The sequence below is a fragment of the Misgurnus anguillicaudatus genome, chromosome 22 (genome assembly GCF_027580225.2).
Source record: "Misgurnus anguillicaudatus chromosome 22, ASM2758022v2, whole genome shotgun sequence".
NCBI lineage: Eukaryota > Metazoa > Chordata > Actinopteri > Cypriniformes > Cobitidae > Misgurnus > Misgurnus anguillicaudatus.
The window spans coordinates 40,376,284-40,399,003 of record NC_073358.2 but is presented as its reverse complement, the minus strand read 5'-3'; the positions used below and the strand labels follow the sequence as shown (position 1 = coordinate 40,399,003).

Below are 22,720 nucleotides of genomic sequence, written 5' to 3'. Positions count from 1 at the left end.
TTGTGTGCATTTCTGTGTTGTTTGTGCTTGATTTTGAGTTGTAAAAAGCTTAAAATATGTAAAAAATTATGAAAATGCGTTGCTATTAGTTTTGTGAGTATAATTACTGCACATGCAGATGATGGCTAAAATGCTAAAAGCATATTTTGGACAAAAAGACGGAGAAAGAGAGAGAGAAGAAGAGCTCTGGGTTTATTTGAACACCGAATGACAGTAAAAACAAAGGCACTATAAGATCTAATACAGTGGCAGAATAATTTGAGAGCAGCACACTGTAGATAATGAAGGAAGGCAAGTTTACCTCATTTCTGTTTGGCTCGAAACTCGAAATCTGGTTTGCCTGCGACTTTATAGAGAATGAGGAGGTTTTATGGCACAGGGAAGAGTGACATTACAGTGCCACAATTCTCATGTGCGGAGGACTGCTGCTCATCCATCTCTCTTCCTCTCTTTCTCTTTTTCACCTTTCGTGTCAACACAATTTCCTCTCACGCAATCCTCCTTCAGGCTTTCCTCTTTTGGAGAGAATGAACAATCTCTCCTCTTCTCTCTTAATGATTATCTCGCAGCAATTTTAAGCTTAATAGTTTTCTGTCAGAATAAGGAGAATTCATGACTTTTAACCATAACAAGACACAGGTTCTGTCATGATTATTCATAAAACCAGCCATCCTACTTTTCATTAGCATTTCAGATTGGCTCTGAGAATCAGGGACGCATCTGAGGCAATTTTTACAGTCTATTAGTTATTTATAGTCCATTTGTCTTGCATCTATTTAAAGACATACGTGGTCCATGCATGCTGGATATTATAGCAGTACCTTTCACCGCTGCGAGATAAGGTGGCTCTTGACTTTACACCCTTAAAAACACACAATTTCAAGGCAAAAAGTGTCACACCTCTCGGGCTGATACGCCTCTTTTGTGCAATGCTGTCTATTTAAACCTTAAAAGTTATAATTGAATTTACAAGGATTTTCAAATTAAATTTCTTAATTAAAATACAAATTTGTAACAGTCTGTGTTGTCACACTAACTAAAATGCAATTAATGTTTTCTCATGTAAATTTCCATGCATTGTACAACAAACAAACAACTCACCATGCCTTCAAATACCTGACAAATCCTGTAATTTCTCCATTTATTGTGTCATCTTTTTGTTTGTTCATTCATGTGTTCATTCATTTGTGTGTTCATTCATTCATGCATTTGTTTATGCATTCATTTGTTCATTTGTACATCATTTTGTGCATTCATTCGTGCACTACTTTGTTTATTCATGCATACATTTATGCAGTCATTCATTTATTCATTAATTTGTGCATTCATTCATGCATGTTATCATTTGTGCATTCATTCATTCGATTGTGCATTCATTTATGTATTCATTCATTTGTGCACTAATTTATTCATTTGTGCATTCATTCATTTACTCATGCATTCATTCATTCATTCATTCAGTCCTGCATTCATTTAATCAGTCATTTGTGCATTCATTCATTCATGCATGCATTGATTTGTGCATTAATATGTGCATTCATTAATTCATTTGGGAGTTCATTCATTCATTCAGTAGTGCATTCAATTATTCATTTGTGAATGCATTCATTCATTCATTCATTTACTCAGTCATTCATTTATTTATTCATGTGTGCATTGATTCATTAATGCATGTGTGTGTGATTCATTCATTCATTCATCCGTTCATTCATTCATTCATTCATTCATTCATTCATTATTTCGTTTGTTCAATGTGCATTCGTGCATTCATTGATTCATGGATTCATTCATTCATTCATTCATTTATTTGTGCATTCATTCTTTCATTCAATCATTTGTGCATTCATTCAATTGTGCATTCATTTATTTATTCATTTATTTGCGCATTAATTCAGTCATTTATTTGTGCATTCATTAATTCAGTGTTGCATTAATTCATTTAGTCATTCATGGTTGCAATCATTCATTCTTGCATGCATTAATTTGTGCATTCATTCAATTGTGCATTCATTCATTTATTCATTCATTTATTCATTCACTCACTCACTCACTCACTCACTCACTCACTCACTCACTCACTCACTCACTCATGCATTCATTTATTCAGTCTTTCATTCATTCATTCATTCATTCATTCATTCATTCAATCATTTGTGCATTCATTCATGCATGTGATCATTTGTGCATTCATTCATTCAATTGTGCATTCATTTATGTATTCATTCATTTGTGCACTAATTTATTCATTTGTGCATTCATTCATTTACTCATGCATTCATTCATTCATTCATTCAGTCAGTCCTGCATTCATTTATTCAGTCATTTGTGCATTCATTCATTCATGCATGCATTGATTTGTGCATTCATTCATTCATTCAATTGTGCATTCATTCATTTGTGCATTCAATCATTCATTTGTGCAGTCATTTATATATATATATTTACTCATGTATTCATTAATTCGACCATTTGCCCATTCATTAATTTATTTATTTATGTGTATTTGCGTGCATGCATGCATTCATTAATTTGTTCATGCATTAATAAATAAATGAATTCATTCATTCATTCAATCAATCGTTCATTCTATGCAGCCTCGATTATTTATAAAATATAAGTCTAAACCCTTACCAACACAATCAAAAACGTTATTCATGTGTGCGTGCATTCATTCATTTATGCGTATGTGCATGCATGCATTCATACATTTGTTAATGCATTTAATAATTTATTCATTCATTCATTTAATCAATCATTCATTCTATGCAGCCTCCATTATTTATAAAATATAAGTTTAAACCTTTACCAACACAACCAAAAACTTTATTCATGTGTGCGTGCATTCATTCATTTATGCGTATGTGCATGCATGCATTCATTCATTGTTCATGCATTAATTAATTAATTAATTTATTAATTCATTTATTCATTAATTCAATCATTCATTCTATGCAGCCTCCATTATTTATTTACAAAATATAACTCTAAACCCTTACCAACACAACCAAAAAATTCATATCTCCTTGCTAACCACTTGACACACGCCCAAATAAACTTGACACAAGCACGCGCTGTTCTGCTGTCATGTCAGGCGTGTAATCTCAGACTCCTCTATCTAATTAAAGACCATTAAAACTGCTGCAGTTTGTGTTTCAGCTCATATACACACACACATTCACACACACATTCACACACACACTCACTCACTCACTCACTCAGAACTAATGATTGTGCGTGTGTGAGGACATTACAAGGATTGTTCAACAGTGGCGGCAGGCTAAGGTCTGATGGATAAAGGACACTGAGCTTTAAATTTACCCGTAACAGCTTAACAGCATCACGCCTCCTGCCTGTATGACATACACAGAACATATTTAAGAGATTTATGACCTGTGTGTGGATGCACAGTTCAGGGACAAAACCGTCCTCAAAAGTGTGTTAAATCTAACATAACCTCCATTTGGGACTATTCAGAAATGTACAAATTGTGTGTTCTGTAAAGTTCATGGTTTTTAGTTTGTAGCATTTATAAGAGTGTTTCACATTTTGCCCACTGAAAACTTCAACATCTTAAATGTCACAACATGTTTAAATCGTATGTGCCGGAAGAGGACGGAAATCTAAAGTAATAAAACAAAGATAAGACGTAAATACAGATAAAAAGAATTGTAACCTGCTAGTCAAAGGCTGATAACATGACATATACCATTCTAAGGTTCACATTAACATTTATGCATTGGACAGATGCTTTTTTCAAAGTGACCTACAGTCCCATACGTTTATCGGTATTTGCGTACCCTGGGAATTGAACCCATGACCTTGCTGTTGCTAGCAGTATGCTCTACCCGTTACAGAAACATGATCTGAAAAGTTATTGGAAGGAATAACGATAAGCGGTGTGGGTCATTTGTTTGTTAAGAATAACCAAATGCAAAGTTTGAACATCTACTACTGATTTACATTACGCATTACAGTATCAATCAAACATGGCACGTCCACTTAACAGTGCGTGAATGCACAAATGTTTTAATGCATTGAGCTGCCAGAGCCACCCAACTAGCCGCAAAATATGGCATAATTATATATCACAAGTTCTGCACATAAAAGCTGCCTGGATGTCTCTAAATTTGAAAACCTCGATTTTAAAACTTGATTTGAATGATAAGAAACAGTGAGTGATAAAACCAGTGGCAGTAATTGCATCATGGCCATAATATAAATGCTGACGCCAGTATAATGTAAATATTCATGGTTAATATTTCACCATCGTATGGAAAACAGGTTGGAATTGTCACAGACCAGCCAAAAATTTGGTGGCAGGTGTCAGGTTTCATACTTGTTAATGTTCATGCCTCAAATAATGGTGTAGTACAGACTTCAGGCAGGTCCATGTGTCACAGCGCACAGACCTGCCAAAGTCAGGGACGCTGCAAGCGAAAGCCCACAGCAATCTTCTTTGGGCCGAGCATCTGATTTTGATGGCTTGCCAGGTGAATATTGCAGGAATTTCAGGATAACAACAAGGCCTGACCTATACAAGTGTTTAATGGTTTACGTAAGCTTGCGAAAGTCACCGAACAGCTGCACTTAAGTTGTTTCGTCTGGAAAAGAAAAGCAATCTTGAGCACTTGAGAAACGGAGGTTAGCGGCTTTACTCTGCCTTGATTATACAATACTTTCAAAACATCTCTCTTTTAGTTGTGAACCATCTATGAAGGCTGACAAAGTGGGTGGAGTTTCAGTTAACGTGCAGAAAGCGATGACACAAACTGTCTAGACAACTATAGAGTTTTGCTATACAGCTTCTATTATGTGGGTGGTTGATTGTTCTGTACAGCCAGGGCAAGGCTTTCTGATTACTGTCTGCTCAGCAACTCTTAAACTGACAGAGATAGATACAGAAAGTGACAGCCGGGATCTTCCTGAGAATGGTAAAGAACTTTGGCTATGATAAACGTTTGTACTTTTTACAGACAGATGATGTATAAAGATCTGACTACTATGTGTCACAGAGGCTGACATGGTGTTCGGTGGTCCACTGAGACCTGACAACACAAATTTTTGACAAATGGTAAAGAACTTTGGCTATGATAAACGTTTGTACTTTTTACAGACAGATGATGTATAAAGATCTGACTACTATGTGTCACAGAGGCTGACATGGTGTTCGGTGGTCCACTGAGACCTGACAACACAAATTTTTGACAACTTATTAGCTTTACTAATGCATCAAAGAACTTGCACTGTAAAAAATCCTTGTTGCACTTAAATTTTTTATGCATCGTTTACACCAGCCGCGGTAGAGGCGTGCAGCGCGAGTGATTTCAATGTTAAGTCAATGTGAAGACCCGTTGACGCGCGTCTGGAGATCTGGCGGCGCGAATGAGGCGTTTGGCGCGGCGAGTAAGGCGCGTTCCCACCTCATTCGCACGTCTAGTTCTCGCGAATTGAGTGCCCGGCGTGGTACGCACGAATGGTGTTTTTTGTGCATTTTGCGTTTTATGCGAATTTGCGGCTGACACCCGAGTTGAAAAATTTAAACTTTGGCAGAATTTCTCGCCGCGTTAACCAATCAGGAGCCTGCTTGCTGCTGTGGCGGCAGCCCCGCCCGGAGTCACTTAACCTGAAGGAAAACTTGATATTGTCCATGAGCTATACGACACAAGTTTTTATTTCTATAGAGACAGGAATAAAAAGGACCTGTCAGTGAGGACATTGGGCAACCTGGTAAGTTGTAATACACATTTCACTTATGAGTCACATAACGTTTATCGACCCACGCCGTTTATTTTCCCCCTATAGTAAGGATCCCAAATACAAACCAGTAACTCTCTAGATGAATGCACAAACAGACAACCGCATAGCACTTGCCCCTCCCACAAGAAGCGATTTTGCCTCTGACGCGCGTCAAATGCTTGCTTTTTCCACGCATCTTCTTCTCTCAAGATGCGCGAATGCATTCAAACTGTTCAAGCGGCAAACTAGGCGTGGTAGACGCGATTTTGATGCCTGAAACGCGGTTGGTATAACGCAAAATTAGTGTAAAGATAAAATTTGTAGAATCTGCCAGTAGAGGGCGCACAATAAAAAAAATAACAATGCCGTAGATTAATGACGCTCTGAAGAAGCATGGAATGATGGGATTTGTTGTCTTTAACTCAACCGCTGATGGCCATCAATCCGATAGGAACTAGAAAGCATGTTAACGGATAAGGTAATTAAGTTTTATAAATGTTGCGTTTTATTTAATTATGGTAGGTTTCATGTAATGTTCAAAACGAAATTGTTAGTCATAGATGTTACACTATTAGTCCAATTTGATGGTGTGTTAACACACAGAATTAAGTGTTCATATTAACAAACTTACCAAGAACAAGCAAGTAGCCCGACAGACGCTATACACTAACGCATACTTCCGCATTTGTCCATGACACGATTGTCATGTGGTTTCTACGTCAGTAAAGGCGGTAACTAAGGGTAACGTGGATATTAACATCATTGACAGGCAACTATACTGCCCCTTGTTACTGTTTAGAATGGCAATTTCTCGTAATTTACAAGTAGTTAAAAACATTAGAAATATTGGGCCCTATTATACACCCAGCGCAATGTGCGATGCAAGTGTCTTTTGCTAGTTTCAACCAGGCGCAATTAACATTTTCACGTTTAGCGCCACGTTGTTTAAATAACAAATGCATTTGGTCTGAAAACGAGGTGTGTTCAGGCGCATTGTTGGCGCGATGCTACTTTGAGGCAACTAAAATAGACTACGCCATTGACCAACAAAAACCTGGTCTAAAGTCCAAAGTCAATGGCGCAATATTGTTTTTGTTATTTAATGAGCGCATTAGTAATATGCGCCTATAAACGGGACGACAACTCGCGATTGCTTATCACATGGATGCGCAGCAGCACATAAACATATTTTAAAATATAAAAAATTAAATGATTAAAATATAAAAAGATTGTTATTGTCTATATATTATCTTTTGTTTTACAAATAAAGTATTTTTAGAGTACAAACATTTTCTTGCATATTTATAAATTAGTGTTTTTAAATAACACTGATCATGTAGACTTTCCATTAATTTACAGCAATTAAAAGCCTGCTAATTTTACTTCCGTGACTGAAAGAAAATGACTTTCAAAGCTTTTAATACCAAAAAAGAAAAATTTTAATACAAATGAAAACAACGCATTTGTTTTAATATCAGTCTTAAACTGGTGGTCTTCTTCCTCCACTTAGTTTTTTCAGTTTACTTGCAACTTGCTTTTAAAAGGGATGAAACCTGAGACTCTCATTGGTTTATTGCACTTTACACCCAAAACACACCCATTACTCATTACGACAATAGGAACACACTTTTAGGGCATGTGCGTTGCGCAAATTTTTTTTCCCGACGTTAAATTAGCAAAAGTGGAATTGGACATGCCTGTTTAGGCCTTGCACTTTAGACAATGCGCTTAGATCGTTAAAATAGGGCCCATTGTTAGTAATCAGCTGGACAAAATATATAACACTGGCCTAGTGGTTTTTGGATATTTTATTGCAAGATCTTACAAATTGTACCTTTAATTGACTTTGTACACTAGTAATAAGTCGCTATAAATTATAAAAATAAAGTTATTTCAACTTTATTATTTTATAATTTAGCAACTCCTCACCTGTCAAGAAAGTTGAAATTAATTGATATATTTTTTTACTTTTATTTAAAGTCGCCATAAAACGAAAGTATCAATTGCATTATTTTCATCGTGGTAACAGATATCTGAGTGAAACCAGCAAGTCAGGGCTGGATTTGTCCATCGAGATCTGATTGGATCGTTTGAAGTTGGGTGGTGTTGCTAATTGCTAATCGCAGCGATCTTCTCCCGGACCCCACCCACCTGCCATGCCATATGACCGGAAGTAAAGAGAAATTGTTTTGAGGAGGAGATTTGCGTGACTTTTTTAAAAATAATAAAGCTCACAGATAAGTAATTTGTAAAAAAAAAAAAACACAATATTCCAAAACAAATTACAGTTTTTCATTTTATTTTCATGGCGACTTTAAGTGCAACAAGGAATTTTTGGTGTGTTTGGTTTTTGTAGCTTAGTACTGTGTTAGCACCACAAACATATGGATTTGATACCCAGGAAGCACACATATTATAACGTATATTGATGGTACCCATTTACTTCTATAGTAGGAAAAAGTCAATGGGTAACAATAACTCTGTGCTTACCACCAAAATATCCTTTTTTGTGTTCAACAGAAAAAAGAAACTGATAGGTTTAGAAGAACATGAGGGTGAGTAAATGATTTTCCTTTTTGGGTGAAATATCACTTTAAACGGGGATGAGAAAGCATTTTAACATCAACATTTTACAGACATAAATTTTAAAGCAAACCAAATCCATTTCTTTTCTTTTTTGTTAAGCAGGCTAATTAAAATGCTACAATATAACTAAACTTGAGCAGGACATCATCTGAATAAAGTTAAACCGTAAAACTAGATTTTGCTCACCCTTAAAGGTGTTACTACTATGTTCTTACCTCAACTTAGATGAATTAATCTTTTTTCAATGCGTGCACTTTTAATCTTTCTACAGCGCTTCTTGAATGTGTAAGCATTTAGCCTAGCCCCATTCATTCCTATGGCTCCAAACAAAATATTTATTTTGTGACACCATACTTCCTCGTGTGACCACTCATGTAACAGTCTTTAAATAGGGAAAACATGTAAGTGTTTGGTGGCTTCTAAATTCATCCCTGTTTGGAGCCATATGAATGAATGGGGCTAGGCTAAATGCTTACACATTCACAACGTGCTGACCAAAGATTAAAAGCACACGCATTGAATAAAGATAGGTATGTATTAATTAATCTAAGTTGAGTTAAGAACAGAGTAAAATATTGAAAAACGGTGGTGTTTCCTTTAAGCCATGGGTGTATATGACTTTGCTCTTTTAGCCGAACACAATCAGAGTTATATTAAATAATATCTCTATATAATGTCTCTTTTCAGCTTGATAATGACATTGGATAGTGCCCCATTTTTTTAAGCACATCCATTCATTAAAAACTAACCCATACAGTTATTAAATGTCTTCTGATGTGAAGTGATGGTTTTTTTGTAATGTTGGGTCAGAGGTCAGCCTTTGCCTGACATCAACTCTTTCGAGAACACACGTACGGACGTAGTTTATAAAGTTAGAAAAACCTATCGCTTCACCTTCACCTTTAATAACCGTATGGATTCGTTTTTGATGGATGAAGGCATAGATGAATGCACTTTTTGTAGCTTTAAAAATGGAGCACTATTAAATGCCATTGAAGCTCAAAAGAGCTAGTATATTATTCAATATAGCTCCAAAGCATGTATTATATTCTTAATTTAAAAACCATTTATCTGAAGCAGATGTTTGATTGTCTCTAATGCGTACGTATGTTTAAATAAAAAACTCATTTTGGAATCCACAAAGAGAAACCACGACGCAATCCATACACACAGTGCTCTCCAATGATCACCAATTGTTGATAAAAATGACTCATACGGCATTCTGGGAGAAGTGTTTAGGCAGCGCACACATCTCTTATGCTCTGCACTGAGTAAAAACGATATGTTAATAATATCTACGAAAGTGGCATGATCTAAAAATATTCGGTATATGAGCAAAGGTGGTATAAAGAAAATGCAGAAGAAGTAGGAGACTGACAGACAGAGATGAATGGGCCAAGTGGCCATTAAGGTTCCTGACACATAATTAGCTCTCTTATCACAACCAGTTGGCCCGGTTCTGACTGAGTGTGTGCGTCTGTGTCTGGACGATGTCTTTTCTGAAAATCTGCTGTCCCTTCAGCCCTGCCATGGCCTTCATCTTGATTATAATGATGGTTCTGTCATGTAGGATCTCATTAACAAATTGTGAAGCCCGGTATTCCCGTTGTTTGCCATCCCATTACGAGCCATCTTCCCGCACGGTGTGCCGTTTTTATTTTTTATAAGTCAAACAACATCGCAATTCATTTCTTCGGTGTAAAAACAGAAACGTTACGGGTTTTTAAATCACAGGAACAGACTGTTTCTCTCTGAGCTCGTCTTTTTTGTATGCTAATTAAATGATTGGAGATTTCGCCGTTGCTATGGCTAACTAAATTAGCATTTTATTTTTTGCATAATCAAAACTGGCTCTTTCTAAAAGCTGTTTTAAACCAAAAACAAAAGAAAAGAAAAACAAGCTTCCTTTGTTTAACGTGCCTGTGATGTTCACTTCCATACCACTTATTTTTTGGGAACCACAAAAAATGCTATGGGGGGATGCTTTCACCCTTTAAGTAAATCTGCACTTAACCCCGAGACCTCAAAATATGAAAGTTCATTGTTGCTACAGTATATAGAGCATGAGTATGTTCCCATCCTTAATAATATATCTTGGTTTCTGTTTTATTCATTCTAAAGGGCAATGATATGAAAATGTCATATTTATCTTAAGTACATCAAGATACATAATTTTGCAGTAGATGCCTCATCTGCCTACTGTACCGCTGGATTGAATTCCAATATATGCGCAGGAGTGAAATACAGAGACACGCACTGCTCACATATTCAAACAATATTCAGAGTCATTAGTTTAAAGGAAAGGATATCAGTTCCCTCGGAGTCACCGTGGTCTCGGCAGACCGGCTTACATTGATCTTTGCTTTTCTCGACAGACTCGCAGCCAACTTTGCTTGCCCATACAAAAAGTTTCAAGAAGTACATTTATTTTATTTCTAATGAACTTGTGTTCGGGCTTATAAATAAATCACACTAATGTGAAAACATCACCTAGTCCCAATTCACACCTCCCATTTACCAACTGAAGCGTGTGTTTCGGTCTGCCATATTCTAAAATAGATCAAAAAACTGCTGCTTGGACACTCTTCGGCTTTGCGCGCCCCTGTGTCTGCTTATATCTTTTTACCCTCTTTGTCCTGTTGAAACAAACAGACGAAACTAGCCTAAAGCTTTAAGGTTTAAGTCCTTACCAGGCTCAGAAACCAACTTAGCTTTTTTCACCTGGATAATCCAACCCTGAAGATCGTCTGCTCTTTTTATAGCGGGGACCTTTTCTGAATGGGTTCAATCTACTCAATTCCTGACAGAAGGTGCACTATTTCCACAATGATATAAAAAGTGCCATTTTACTAAATTGGTAAATGCCTTCAGGTTTCTTGATACTTAGCCGCCTGCCCTCTTGGCTTAGGCGGCTCTGAAAAAATATCTACAAGCTGCAACCTTCCCATGATACCGCAGTCTCGCTAAAGCAGGCAAGGTCTCATTCATCTGTCTAAATGCTGTCCATAAAATTGGTATATCGGTGTAATAATCTTAAAGACAGCCAGCCCTTCATATTCATAAAAAAAGGCACTTCAGCAAACCCAGTCCCATGAGTTGACACCCTTCCTAATCCCGTAAGTGCATCAAAACGGTTTGTGTGGCCCAAGGTGGCAAACACCTTTGCATGGTTTTATAAGGGGTTCTGTTTACTTGATGTCAGTCTTATGCAATATGATGTCATCCACAATTGGAAAAAGCATGAAGAATAGATGCAAGGTCTTCAAAACCACATGTAACCTGAGCGAGATCTTGTTAGACAAAAGTATGATTATTAGTAGTCTTTATCTTAAAGGTCACCTAATATGGCAATTTTTCATGATGTTATATTAGTCTCCGGTGTGCCCAGAATGTGCCTGTGAAGTTTAATGTCCATATAGATCATTTATTATACCATGTTGAAAAGGCCCATGTCTGGGTGTGAAGGAAAAAGTGCTGTGTCTCTTTAAATGCAAATGAGCAGCCGCTCCCCTTTATGTTTACTGTTATCTTTATTGAAAATAGTAACATGTTACAATAAGGTTAATACTAGGGCTGGGTATTGTTAGGAATTGCGTCATGTTTTACTCTTTGATCTGTCACATTATATTGCACTTTAACCCAACTGAATGGTATTTTTACATATTATCTGGTCTGTTGCGGGTGTGCCTCATAAGCCTTGAAAAGTGAAGCCTCTGGCTCTTTGATCGCCCCCTGGTGGCTGGCTGCAGTACAAGTCATAAACCCCACCCTCTCCATTCAAACAAATGGGACTCTGCTCTAAATAAAAAAATATTTACACTTCCAATAAAAGTTTCTGAAAGATGGTTTTGGTCCTTTCAAGTAGTTGTTATCACGCTGATATATGTTCAAGTGTTCATTATTGTGGTAAGTTTCATTTTAGCTTGTAGTATGATGCTATAGAAACGGGGCGTGTCGTTATGATTGGCGTGGTTGAATCGGGCACGCGAGTGTTTGGGCGGAAGTTTCTTCCTTCTGCGCATACCTTGGCTACAAACTGACGTTTTTACGTAACATGGCGGCGACAGTGGTCGGACATTTTTGGCTGTAAGTCATTACAATTGTGGGAGGCGACGTCGCGTCCTCCATCTTTTTTACAGTCTTTGGTCTGTTGTCTATAAAATAGTGACTAAACACAACCCAGTAACGACCCACGACCCAGTAACTCCTTGTTTAATCCAATTAGCTCTTTTTTTAACTGCTGCTAAAAACCGGACATTGTCTGACAAAATCACCATACCTTTACAATGAGGTGTACTGATGTTGCTCTTCTCATCAGTGTTGTTGCTTGCACAAAGACTAACAACAAGAGAACGGGTATGTGTGGGAAACACTACTGTTAACCTTTCGTTAAGTCATGATGAACTCGATCATCCGACTTCTCTGTCAGCAACATCCGTGACGTTTATGCGAAAAAGAAAGTACACGGAGGGACGCAGAGTTTTATATACTTTTCATTGTATTTAATGCGAGAGAGGCGCTGCACGCAACATGAGAGAGGGGAGGAGCACTCTGCACGTAACATGAGAGAGAGAGAGAGGGGTAGGGAGGTGCGCTGCGCACTCACTCCAATGAATTAAGCGGTTTTAAATAGTAAAATAAAAATGTAAATGGGAATCAATCTTGTACAACGCTGAACGCTCTAACTAGAGTGTTGCCCACAGGGGGGGGCTGAATCGATTCATATGATTTGATGAATCGATATTGAATTAAGAAACACATAATTGCAATGCATTGATGAATCAATATTTTTTAAACAAACAATGATCAATATAGTTTTTAAGTATTTATTAATTCGTCTTAAAGGGACACTCCACTTTTTTTGAAAATATCCCCTAGAGTTAAATATTTGATGTTTACCGTTTTGGAATCCATTCAGCTGATCTCTGGGTCTGGCGGTACCACTTTTAGCATAGCTTAGCATAATCCATTGAATCTGAATAGACCATTAGCATTGCGCTAAAAATGAGTTTTGAGTTTTGATATTTTTCCTATTTAAAACTTGACTCTTCTCTAGTTACATTGTGTACTAAGACTGACGGAAAATTAAAAGTTGAGATTTTCTAGGCTGATATGTCTAGGACTATACTCTCATTCTGGCGTAATTAAGGACTTTGCTGCTGTAACATGGCTGCAGGAGGCGCAATGACATTACGTAGCGCCTGAAAATAGTCCCCTTGCTTACTTTCAATAGCAGGGTACTATTTTCGGGCAGTGGGTAATATCATTGCGCCTCCAGCAGCCATGTTACATCAGCAAAGTCCTTGATTATTACGCTAGAATGAGAGTATAGTTCCTGCCTAGAAAATCGCAACTTTTCATTTTCCATCAGTCTTAGTACATGATGTAACTATAAAAGAGACAAGTTTTAAATAGGAAAAATATAAAAAACTCTTGGTCATTTTAAGTGCAATGCTAATGGTCTAATCAGATTCATTGAATTATGCTAAGCTATGCTAAAAGTCATACCGCCAGACCCGGAGATCAGCTGAATGGATTCCAAAACAGTACAAATCATGTTTAACTCTAGGGGAGCTGGAAAATGAGCATTTTTCAAAAAAAATTGGAGTGTCCCTTTAATGTTATTAATGTCAATACATTTATTCATGTTAGTTCATGGTGCATAAACTAATGTTAAAAGTTTAAACGTTTGATTTGAATAATGTATTAGTAAATGCTAATATTAACATGAAGATTAATAAATAATTTATTATTAGTTCATGTTATGTCATGCATTAACTAATTGTAAACAAATATAACCTTTTATTTTTTACAACCTTATTGTAAAGTGTTACCCTAAAAAATACACCGATTTTAATAAGACAATCACCTTACTTCAGTGTTCATACTGATCGTGCGGTAATGAATTATGTAAAGAAAATTAAAAATAGAAATGATGTTCTAGACGGCTGTGGGCAGTGCTTGCACAAAGTGACATTAGTTTGCCTCAGAAAGCAGCAACAGCATGTCCCATGAGACTGTTGAGGTTTTACATGGATTAAAAAAAGGGAGTGGGCAGATTTTTATCATTACAGGGTGGCTGTGTACACACACACAGGCGACACACAATTATGTTAAAACAACATATAAAAGTGAATTTCTCATATGGGGTGACCTTTAATGTCTAGATCAGATCTGCACAAAACAAATGTCAATGCGGTCATTTCTGACGGGTTAGGAAATGTTCAAACAGCCTAAATATTTATGTTGAGCATGGAGATATGCTGAAACATCTCAACTCTTTATTGTAAGTCTGATTCATCAACAGTATACAGGTCAGAATAATATTCAACAGTAAGCTTGTGCATAGCAGATGGAGATGACAACACCTTCATTATTCTTCAGGCACAGCATCTGCTTCGCCCGACTAGTGCCGCATTCCAAATTAAAGAAAAATGTTTTTGTCCTATCAGTGTCTTGAACGTGGGTGAAACATGCCCCAACTGCGACCCATTTCAATATATACGTTCCACTGCGCAACTTAGCTGATGCTGTTTCAGAACAGTTGGAAAAACACACATTTTCCGACAGCTTTTTGCCCTTAACTACTGTATAGAAATGTCACTTTCTTAAATCTTTATATTCATTATGATACTTTTTGTTTAATGAGATACTGCAGACGAAACACCTACATCTGGGCATTCTCGCTGTCATATCATTTTCCCGGGTAGAATGTTGCATTAAAATGCCAAAAGGAGGTTTTATTACACTGCATAGATAATGCATAATCAGCGGTGATCTTCTTATGATCCACGAAAGAATCAGGAGTTATAGCGGAGCTACTCGCTTTATTTCTTGTGCTATATGAGGTATAAAATCTGTCCAACCTTGCAGCTCTGCCCTCGGAGAATTTCACCCAGGTGGACTGCTTAACTGATTGGTTTTATCCCTTCAAAAGTCTAGATTTGCAATAACGTTGGACAAAACAGATGTCCTCTGTTTTTCTATTAGCGGTTGAAGTCCACAGCACAATTCAAGTCCACTCTCATTACAGTAATTTTTCTGATTGAAAGGGTTTTTTTTAAGCGCGCCCCAGCTTAGTAAATATCCGGACTCTAAAATAAACATGGCAATTTCATCCCACAATACTATTAAACGTCTTGCTTGTACATTATTGTCGAACAAGATTTCCCCCTCAAAGCGGTACAGAAAAAACAATGCTACACCTGCATTGACTGAAAAAGCCCCCCTTCCCACCACAATCCCCAGTAAACCTCATTACTCTGATCACTGTGGGTTTCTTGCAGAAAAACTACTCCAACTTGCAAGAAAAGTATTCCATTTTAAATTAATGAGCTCTGAAACCAGAGCTCATTTGCTTCTGTCTCTGAGCCCATTTACGAATGGAGATCCGCTAAGTAAAATCTCCACGAGAAAGGGAATTGATAGCATAAGAACAAAAGGAAAGAAACAGAGAAACCGGAAAGCGAAAGCTATGATTTAAAGCCATGTATTTGATCTTTCCTCTAACTCGCTTTTCCTTTATGACTCATCATGCTTGTCTTATCACTCAGTGCATTTACATGACCAAAACACAGCCTAATACAAGAAAGCGGTGTAGTGCTTGAAAGAAAATTATCACTGTGTATCAGTGTATGACAGCTTACACTCATTTTCAACCCAGCATTGGGCCAAAAAGGGGAGACCCCATACATTAACCCAGAAAATGTTTATATTTGACCCAACAATGTGTTAAAACAATCCAGAATTTTGGGTTGAAACAACCCAGCATAGGTTAAATAATAACCCAAGGGGCTGGGCTTGTAACTTTTTTACCCTTTTTTACAGCGAGGTAAACATGGTAAACAACTCTTCAATCAATAGATTGTAAAACAGAAGATGAGAGTTATAAATTCGCACAGACAATATGTGTCTTGACACCTTCATGCCTTTAAAAAACATCAATGTCTTCTGTTCAGTCCTTTCAGTATGAAATGGAGAGTAACATAAATAATGAACAATACAGAAAACATACAAAAGATGGTCTGACAGGTAAGAAGTAAAATATTTTCACATAAAAAACTACACCGAAAAAAATGATTCATTCAGTTTACTCAATTTTTTAAGGTAAGTGGTCCCAATCAATTTATTTAAGCTACATTAAAAAAAAGAAATACAAAACAAAAAAATTTTGTTTAAATGTAGCTTAAATAAACTGATTGCAACCACTTACCTTAAAAAATTAAGTAAATTGAATAAATCTTATTTTGAGTGTATGGTAGACACCCTCCTTTAGGAGTGTAATCTAAACTAGGGCTGGTTGCGACCAATCGTTTGCAAAACAAAAAGTTTTTGTTTACATCATATGTCATATATGTGTGTGTACTGTGTATAATAATTATGTATATAAAGCTTTTAGTTCCAAAACGCGATAAACACCATTTAAAAAAATAGTTACAGCCAAAATCAGTATTGTATCAGGTCAGCATAAAAAAGTCAATTCTTAATTTTATGCAAAATCCGATATACGCCGTGTTATTTTATCATCTTTTCTCCCTTTTTTCCAAAATGCGATAAATGCCAGTTCTCCTTCTTTGCAGAATGCAATAAATCCGCTCAAGCAATCACAGCGCACCATTCCACTCATTGTAAACATTAATGGCGGCGTGTTGAATACACACGCAATCCTAGTTTTCCTCATCTACTTTGTACTTTGTGATCAACGAACAAACAAAAACAAAATAATACTTTTGATAGCATTGATAAACCTGTGGTGGTTTTCTGTGGCGGAGAAGAAATGTAAGCCATCAACATCTAATAATTTACTCGGGCGAAGGAAAAATGACGGCTGAACTTCAAACTGAATGTCAGAATGGGAAAGAAAGGTGATTTAAGCAATTTTGAGCGTTGCATGGTTGTTGGTGCCAGACGGGCCGATCTGAGTATTTCACAATCTGCTCAGTTACTAGGATTTTCACGCACAACCATTTCTAGGGTTTACAAATAATGATGTGAAAAGGGAAAAACATCCAGTATGCGGCAGTCCTGTGGGCGAAAATGCCTTGTTGATGCTAGAGGTCAGAGGAGAATGGGCCGACTGATTCAAACTGATAGAAGAGCAACTTTGACTGAAATGACCACTCGTTAAAACCGAGGTATGCAGCAAAGCATTTGTGAAGCCACAACACGCACAACCTTGAGACGTATGGGCTACAACCGCAAAAGACCCCACCGGGTACCACTCATCTCCACTACAAGTAGGAAAAAGAGGCTACAATTTGCACAAGCTCACCAAAATTGGACGGTTAAGGACTGGAAAAATGTTGCCTGGTCTGATGAGTCAGAATTTGGCGTAAACAGAATGAGAACATGGATCCATCATGCCTTGTTACCACTGTGCAGGCTGGTGGTGATGGTGAAATGGTGTGGGGGATGTTTTCTTGGCACACTTTAGGCCCCTTAGTGCCAATTAGGCATCGTTTAAATGCCACGGCGTACCTGAGCATTGTTTCTGATCATGTTCATCCTCTTATGACCACCATGTACACATCCTCTGATGGCTACTTCCAGCAGGATAATGCACCATGTCACAAAGCTTGAATCATTTCAAATTCTTGAACATGACAATGAGTTCACTGTACTAAAATGGCCCCCACACTCACCAGATCTCAACTCAATAGAGCATCTTTTTGATGTGGTGGAACGGGAGCTTTGTCCCCTGGATGTGCATCCCTCAAATCTCCATCAACAGCAAGATGCTATCCTATCAATATGGGCCAACATTTCTAAAGAATGCTTTCAGCACCTTGTTGAATCAATGCCACATAGAATTAAGGCAGTTCTGAAGGTGAAAAGGAGTCAAACACAGTATTAGTATGGTGTTCCTAATAATCCTTTAGGTGAGTGTAAATGTATAATTTTAAGAAAATATATGTGTTTGTATTTATATATATACATTTATATTACTTTATATTTTTTATCTCATCACGTGGCTTGTCACATTTTTGCATATTAAATGCTAACTTAAAAAAACCATATTCGTACTGTACAGGTATAGTGCGTTTTAAAGCAGCTTTAACCTTCTGTTCAAATGTAACTCTATCTATAGACTGTATCATTATATTCTATATCACCATCTGGTATCTATATATTTCTGGTGGTATATCTAAGAAAAGCATTGCTCTCATTCACACAAAACCCATCAGTATCACCGCTTTAAAAAAATGTGACATACTACCGTTCATCATCCCCACATCAAGCCCCTGTGCCACAGACAGAATGTCATCAACAACTGCTTCTCCTAACACATTTGCACCCTGCATTACACCTTTTGCATCACTATAACCAGTCTCCTGATCATCTATTAAATCCAGACTTACTCACGTCTACCTTGCTGTTTTTTCTTCCAACGCATTGGTATGTGGGCCACACGCTATGTAGCCACAGACTCCCGTTCCCCACAGTCCTCTAAACCCTCATTAGCTTCTGGCTTAGACATCTTCATAGTTCTTGAGATGATACCTCCTGTCTTCAGAGGCCAACAACATAAACACCTGCAAAAAAGAGAGACTGGGTTTATTTTTGCTTCTGAACTTCTAAATGACACACATTTGTGACCCTGGACCACAAAACCATAAGGGTTTTCATAAGGGTGATTTTTTTATTGAGATTTATACATCATCTGAAAGCTGAATAAATAAGCTTTCCATTGATGAATGGAACACATATGCCTACTAATTGAAAATGTGGAATCTGAGGTAGCAAAACATCAAAATATTGAGAAAATCGCCTTTAAAGTTGTCCAAATGAAGTCCTTACAACACATATTACTAATGATAAATACATTTTTATATTTTAACAGTAGAAAATCTACAAAACATCTTCATGAAACATGATCTTTACTTAATATCCTAATGATTTTAGCATAAAAATTGATACTTTTGACCCATACAATGTATTGTTGGCTATTGCTACAAACATACCCATGCTTATGACTGATTTTTACACAGTCTGTAAAAGCAATTTTTTTGTGATTGACTGTTTCTACAAAAAAATCTAACAACATAATATAAAGTACATTTTTTGAAAATATAACTGTGTAAGTAAGTTCATTTCATTAATGAGAAATCAATGATTAAATCAAACTTTGATGCTCCTAATCTCATCATTAGATTATAAGAATTTAATCTGTATTTCACAGACAGCGTCACAATGTCAGCAGTGCCTCATCCTGCACTAAAGAGGTGTTTGTCCTGTCAAATGTCTAAAATAAAACATACCACCTGCCCCAAAACCACCTGCAACCCACTAAGTAGCATCTCATGGATCATGGCTATGAACTAAAGCCTGGTGACTGTTTAAAGGGGCCATGGCATGAAAATCTGACTATTTCCATGTTTAAGTGCTATGATTGGGTCCCCATTGCTTCTATCAACCTAGAAAATGTGAGAAAGATCAACTCAGTAACTTAGTTTTGGTAAACCATTCTCTACAAGCACATAAAAAATAGGTTGTTGAAATGTCGCTCTCCTTATGATGTCATTAGGAGTTCTTATTATAATAATACCCCCCCTTAATCTGCAATATCCAATCACAGCACTGCTATTTAGTGCAGAGAAAAGGAGAGAGAGAAAATAATTCACAGCACAATTGAGTTTCAGTTGCAACAAACCGCTCATATGCATGTTAAAGGACACACCCAAAACGGCACATTTTTGCACACACCTACAAAGTGGCAATTTTAACATGCTATAATAAATTATCTGTGGGGTATTTTGAGCTAAAACTTCACATATGTGCTCTGGGGACACCAAAGATTTATTTGACATCTTAAAAAAGTCTTTTGCCATGGCCCCTTTAAAATAAATCCAGCAAAGCCCTTAGATAAGTTTAGCTCAAGCTTGTTGTTTCAACAGGAAATACATAGATGATAAACATTTGCACACTTCAAATAAAATGATCAGATACTGTCAGAAAAAAATTGTTACAAAAAAATGGTCCCTAGCTGTCTCTGGGGCAGTACCCTTTCAAAAAGTACACAGTTGCACCTAAAGAGTGCATATTAGTACCTCAAAGGTACCACATATATACATATCTGTACCTAAATGTTACATATTATTCTTTTTAAAGGGTACTGCCCCAGAGAAAGCTAGGGACAATTTTTTCTGACAGTTTATACTGTAAAGTGCCAAATACTTAGCAGTATGCAGCTGTCTTTTTGAGGGACTAGTAGGGACTAGTTAATGTGATTTTTAATGGCAATCGACAGCATACCACATATTTTCGTTGACAGAACTTGAGCTAAAACAAAACAATTCCTTTAACAGTAATTGCGCAGCACATGTCAACACCGACTGCTTCGGGACCCTGTCACAATGTGCAGGTTGTTACTGAATGATGGGGCAATGTGCCCAGTAAAGGATCTGTCCAACAAAATGTTTCATATGTTAAGAATGTCCCTCCCCTAAATACCACCCACCTATACATTTTCACATCGTGGTTCACTGATGTAAACCACAGCAGCCTACTAGCTATAAAAAGTGGCTTTTTTATCTGATCCAATCCAAGTTTCTGTTTTAAAAGAGAATACATCAATGCAGGAAAGAGAAGTGAAAATCATCAAGCCATTTCATTGGGACCTTTAGGAGACCTCCACAAAAACAAAAATCAATCTACCAGTGAAGCATTTTTAAGATGGCATTAAAGGCACAGCAGAAAAAAATTAAAAATAGTGGAAAATTGTTATGAAAATTAAGTTTTTGGACCTCAGGGGAATAAATGTACATTAAAGGTGCATTCACATTACACTTTTCGTTCCACTGACTTCCATTCATACGCATGCAAATAAGTCAAGACCAGAAGCGCAAGCTCATGCAAAAAGTTTTCCATTTCCCTGCGTTCCAAAGTTTAACTTTGGTGAACTCTGACCTGATGGCATGTGACCGATAGATGATCAGTATGTCAACATGTGAAAATAACAGTATTGCACTTTTAATTTGTATTATAATAATAATAATAAAATCAACCATAACGGTGCAACCACGTCAGAATCCAAGATGCATATCCAAATAGGATAGGAGGTCTGCGTAGACATTTTGAATGCTGAAAGTCTAGTGTGACCCCGGCTTAAAAGGATAGGGGAGAACCAGGGCAAAAGTAACGTGGGCCAAAATTAACAAAGCGATTTTATGACTACATGACATAGCTGACAAATATCACGTTATTTCGTCATCATTTCGCGTGTGTAGGTCCAGAAAGCTGTTTTCGACCAGGATAAGTAAATTCCTAAAGCGAGTAAATTTTTTCTTATAACATTTATATTATTCTAATTTAATTTAATTTTCATAGCGTTTAAACTGTTGAAATTTTTTTTTATTCTCAACAATTCAAGTTTGTACTGTCCGGTTGCTTTTGAAACATTTGATGAGACTGAATGAAATATGTAAAATGAAATATATAATTGTATTATTTTTTGTAAAGATAAATTACAAAATATGTTTGCAGTTACGTATTAACACGGTATTAGTCATGTATATTTACTAAAAACAATTGTAACGTAAAAATCTATCTTGTTCTGTTGTGTTACTTTTGACCTTTCGTCCCAGCTGACAGGGTTGAAAGTAACAATGCGCTACTGTAATAATTATGTACAGTTAAACACAGACACGTACATATATACATTTCAGAACATTTTTATTTATATATCCATTTTTTTGTTTATATATAATATAGACTATATAAAAATATAAATAAATATATATACACATGTAAATGTTTATTAAATACACACATGAATGTGTGTGTATTTATATATACATAATAATTACACACAGCACACACTCATGTCTTATGCAAAAAATGACTTTTATTTTGTATGCTATTAATCGCGATTAATCGTTGCCCAGCACTTATTTAAAGTGAAGTCGGTTTACATTTGTTCAAAGTTCCACCTGATATTGATAGAGCACACTTTTCAGTTACTGACCGCAGCAAAAATAAATCTCTGTCTAAAACATTTTTTCTTAAATTACGTTTTTCTGAAAAATCACCCTTGCTCTCCCCTAGTTCACCCAAAAATGAAAATTATTTTCATTGTTTACTCACCCTCATGCTGTTTTGTTGAATACAAAGGAAAATATTTTGATAAATGATGGTAAGCACAAAGTTTACTATACCCACTGACTTCCATAATATTAGTTTTTCTTACTATGTAAGTCAGTGGTTAGTGTCAATCAACCATCATTTATTAAAATGCCTTTTTTGTGTTCAACAGAGGATAGAAACTCATACAGGTTTAGAACAACATGAGGGTGAGTACATGATGACAACATTTTCATTTTTGGGTGAACTATCCCTTGAAGTCAATCTATTCTTGGTCATGGAGCGCCACTGTCCTGCAAAGATTTGTTCCAACCCTAAT

At 36.6% G+C, this 22,720-nt stretch overlaps 1 protein-coding gene across 2 annotated transcripts in view; it reads right to left on the bottom strand.

The window, feature by feature from the left end:
* tenm1 (teneurin transmembrane protein 1) overlaps positions 1-22,720 on the bottom strand; it is a 392,082-nt gene that overhangs the window by 256,880 nt on the left and 112,482 nt on the right. Inside the window, exon 4 of one of the 2 annotated variants that reach the window (XM_055198820.2) lies at positions 18,681-18,854. The gene's annotated coding sequence lies outside the window, so the exon portion shown is untranslated. The remainder of the gene's footprint in view (positions 1-18,680; positions 18,855-22,720) is intronic. The other variant, XM_055198822.2, reaches the window with a different exon arrangement.